At 43.7% G+C, this 4939-nt stretch overlaps 1 pseudogene; it reads right to left on the reverse strand.

Moving 5' to 3' along the window:
• Positions 1 to 1209: 1209 nt before the first annotated feature.
• LOC124662559 lies at positions 1210 to 3946 on the reverse strand (annotated as a pseudogene).
• Between the last annotated feature and the right edge of the window lie 993 nt (positions 3947 to 4939).

Consider the following 4939-nt stretch of genomic DNA (forward strand, 5'->3'; position numbering starts at 1 on the left):
TAGAGGAAATGATGCCTATGGTGTGCGCCTACCGATAGACGCCTTAGTAACTCTAGCCCTTGCAAACAATAATTAATTTTACAGTTCGGACAAACTTCCTGCAGTTTTTCAGAAATAAGGGAAGATTTTGAACGTATGCAATTTGAGAGGCACTGTATGCACTGATGATACAAGGTACAGTCATTCAATAATTGCAAGGATCTCTTTTCCGTCGATTAGGCTGTATCCTTTTGTCAATCTTTCTTCTCTTTAATAACATGCAAGCAGAAAAAATATGGGCCATAAGAGTGTGTAGTTTTTCATTGCACACGTCAGGGTATTTTACTGATCAGTTGCTTTGATACACAGTTTTTTCAGATTCCGTTGATGTTCCGGATTAGTATACAGATTACAAGACTTAGTGGAAGTAATATCTGGTGTAAGAATTCAGATAGACGCCTACTCTAACTCTTGAACTAGTAATTAATTTCAGAGCTCTGACCAGTTAGCATGTCACTGGAGAGTGGCACTATCTTTCAGTCATTTTCTCTAATTGGGAAAATCAGACAAGAATGAAGAATAAAGAGGTGGCTGACTTCCTGCCTAGAAGTACTACTTATGAGGCCATCCAGGTTCCATGCCAGATTTGATTTTCAACTATTCTAACTTCTAGGTAATATGCATTGTGCAGACATCCAATCATTATTTTGTAGGAATCATTATGCTACTAATACTGTAGCCGGCCTATCAAGGCACAAGGCTCCTTGATAAATGATGATATGGTGGATTGTCACTTGCTCGGTGATGTCAACAAAAGATGTTGACCAATTGCATTGTAGGCATATACATTCAGGTTCCTGTTGTATGTTACTCCTCCTATACTAGTTGAGCTACAGGCCTACAGCTCCTTGAAGGCAGTAGGCCAAATAAAGAAAGCTCACTTGCATTTACTTGATCGGCGAGTTAAATAGTGTGAGATGATTCATAATATATTTTTCCCATTGTGAATCCCTACTGATTCATGTCTGCATGAATAAATGCAACTCTCCTGTTGGCAAAATTGCCCAAATTTACTACAGCCCATTGAATACATTTGCCAAAAAATAAGCTCTAGTTTACAGGGTCAGTTACAATATGACGTTTGCTGCAGCATAGAAAACACACTACTGGAAGGCAGATGTTTTGCAGAAACTTGATACCATATTCAAGTTCTAAGATCAGAGCATGAACTGTTAACCATCACAGATTGGACATACATGATACATGATTTAACATACATATCAAAAGAAATGGTATCGAACAAGCACCTTACTCATGTCAATGTCGTCAGCAGCACCAGAAGGTTATCTGCGGTTCGCATAGTGCACCCGTATGTTCCTACCATCAAGCACCTGAAAATCAAACAATTATTATCATGCAGGAAAGTTGTGTTAGCGAGAGGATAAACTTTATTAGGCGCTGCATATTATCCTGCAGGGAGACAGCAGATGTATGGAACACAGTTCACCTCATTGCTCATCTTCTCCAACGCAGTGGCTGCTTCATTTTCCAAAGAGAACCTGACGAACCCATATCCTTTCGATCTCCCTGTCACTGGGTGGCATATCACTTTCACTGTCACACACATCCATCAGTTTTACAGGTCAATCTCTAATCAACCAAAATCACAGATCGACCACCAATAACAGAATAGATTGATCGGTACCTTCGACAACATCACCGTGCTGAGAGAAAGTATCCTTCAGAGCGATCTCGTTGGTGTCCTAGGAGAGACCTGCAACTCAACATTCAGTGGCACAAATAGCAGGGCATCAGGAAATGTTGAACTATATCAACGTTCACAATCTAGCATCAAACCAGAATGATTTACACAGAATCTTCAACCCGGATGGTTCACAAGCTAGCATGAAAATCATCTTCCTAAGTAGATTCGTAAAATAACCATATGTAACAGAAACTGAACAGCAGGAGTATGCAGAGAGCCACAGACCTGTAACTCAAGTCAGTGGTACAAATACCAGGGCATCAACAAATCCTCAACCATATCGAAGTTCCCAATCTAGCATGATACCAGAATTAATTCACAGATTCTTTCTAACATTTACATTTCGGTAAAACTAGAGGAAGTCAGTGGAACAAATACCAGGGCATCAACAAATCCTCAACCACATCATAGTTCCCAATCTAGCATGAAACCATAATTAGTTCACAGATTCTTCTTAACATTTACATTTTGGTTGAAACTGGAGGTGATATTTGCAGAAAAATCTCCAGAATACTGCAATCAGATGCAGGATTGTTCACAATCTAGTACATCCTCCGGTCCAAAATATTTTTCCTAAAATGAACGAATCTACACAATAAAACAGATACATCCAATTCTGATAGTATTTTGGACCAACGGGGGTATGAAAACCATCTTCGTAAGTAAAATAGGTTAAAAAAATCTACCATGCATAACAGAAAGCGATCGGGTCTCAAACAGAGAGGAGATTCGGCTCCAAACAACAACAAAATTGACCAGAAACTGAACACGAGGGGCGGGAGACCAACGAAACCGTACCTCCCACAAACAGTCTGGAGCATGAGGAGAGCGTGGCGCTCTGATTCATGAGCTTCCCGATTGGAATCGCAGCATGGATCGCCACTACCCTTCTCAGATTAAACATCAACCTCCGAACCCTAGAAATAATACCCAAATCCCCAGATAGACTAGATTCACAACGCCAGATTTGGTGCCGCCCTGGCTAACTGACAATTCGCACCCAGATGAAGCTGGTCATGTCAAAATCGTCCTCAACAATACGAAACAAAAACTGACAATTCGAGATCCAGTCAAGTAAACAGAACTTTGGAATACGGGAAATTGAGGACAAGTTGGGCAATGTAGAGAACCGTTTAGCAGAAAGTCGACATGAAACAACCAGATGTTGTCTTGCGACCAAGGATTACATACACCAAAGTAACCAAAACACACTACATGAAGCTAGTTATATCAAAATCGACCTCAACAGTACGAAACAAGAACTGACAATTCTAGATTTAGGATTTAGGAAAATATTCAGAGCATAGTACGAAACAAGAAATGACAATTTTAGATTTAGGATTTAGGAAAATATTCAGAGCATAGTACGAAACAAGAACTGACAATTCTAGATTTAGGATTTAGGAAATTCAGATCATAGTACGAAACAAGAACTGACGATCCAATCAAGTAAACAACATATAGAATTTAGGAAATTCAGAGCACAGTTTGGCAACGTAGAGGATCGATTCAGTTTTCAGATTCCATTAGCAAAGATCACGACACGAAAACAACCAGATGTTGTCTTGGTGACACAGGATTACATACACCAATCTAACCATAACACACTACACCCTCTACCACTGAGATGTTCCCTCCCACCACCCATTCATCACTGCTGGAAGCCTACGCCTCGGTGGTCTTCTTCTTGGGGGTCTTGACAGCGACCTTCTTCTTGGGCGACTTGGGCGACTTCTCGGCCTTCTCAGCCTTCTCGGCGGCCTTCTTGGGGAGGAGGACGGAGTGGATGTTGGGGAGGACGCCGCCGTGGGCGATGGTGACTCCCGCCAGCAGCTTGCCGAGCTCCTGGTCGTTGCGGATGGCGAGCAGCAGGTGGCGCGGCACGATGCGGGACTTCTTGTTGTCCTTGGCGGCGTTGCCGGCGAGCTCAAGGACCTGGAAGAGGAGAAGACATGGCGATCAGGAAAACAGAGCGGGAATCGATTCGGAGCGACCAAGGGAGAGCGGGATGTGGTGGGTAGGTACCTCGGCGGCGAGGTACTCGAGGACGGCGGCGAGGTAGACGGGGGCGCCGGAGCCGACGCGCTGCGCGTAGCGGCCCTTCTTGAGGAAGCGCCCGATGCGACCGACGGGGAACTGGAGCCCGGCCTTGACGGAGCGGGTCACGGACTTCTTCCTGTCGCCGCCCTTCCTTCCGGCCATCTTGCTTCTCCGGCGAACTGGAACTGCTGCTGTGGATGCGGCGGCGGGATTGGAATGGAGCGCGCGCTGATGCTGTTTGAGTGTGGCGGTGAGATGCTTTGAGCAGGGAGGGCGGGGGATTTTATAGGAAGCGGCGGTGAGCGGGCGGGAGTTCGATCCGCGTGATGTGGGGTGTGTGCCGTCGGATCTGGGAGAGGCGGGCGGTGGGGATCGGCTCGGGGGACACGATCCGTGGGAGGGACTGACGGACCAATCACATCGTAGGAATTTTCGATGGGCTCCCGCTTCTTCTTCTTTTCGTTTCGCTTCGTCCCTTTTTCTTTTCGCGGCTTCTGGGTGTGTGAAATGAAGATGGGAAATTCCTGCGCGGGAAGAGGGAAAACCCGAAATCTATTTCTTGCCTGGCCACCGTCCTATCTTACGGCGGGGATTGATAGTGGCAAGTTTTTTGAAGTTTTCGAAATCAGACAAAAGCTAACTTCTATATTGAATCCATTGCTTCTTTGTGCTTTAATGTGCTCTAAAAAAGACCGAATAATTTACAAAATAATATCATCATCAAGATTAAATTCATCAGCAATTTATTTTACTTCAGCGCTTTCTTATAAGCATTGATACAATCGTATTCTACTTTTGCTCCACCTCCGCCTCCTAAATCAAATCCATAAGTTCCTCTATTACGAAGAATTCTTTCCAAAAGTTTCCAAGCTTCTGTGACACTGAATTCCATAAACTAAGCATGTCTACATAAATGAGTATGTGTACAAAATAAATAGAGTTCATACCAGCCTCTCACCACATCTCAAATTGTCATACCGTCATTATTGCTCTTCACTTGTGTAGCTTGAATATTATGAAATGATAACAAAGATCCAATGGAGTCACGGAAGACCGTTGAACCCTGCAGCGATTTTACAAAATCAAAGAGAAACAACAAATATTTTTGGGTTTTCGATTTTCAATCAACACGCAAAGTAAAATCTTTTTGGATTT

This window comes from Lolium rigidum, chromosome 6, assembly GCF_022539505.1.
Source record: "Lolium rigidum isolate FL_2022 chromosome 6, APGP_CSIRO_Lrig_0.1, whole genome shotgun sequence".
Classification (NCBI taxonomy): Eukaryota; Viridiplantae; Streptophyta; class Magnoliopsida; order Poales; family Poaceae; genus Lolium; species Lolium rigidum.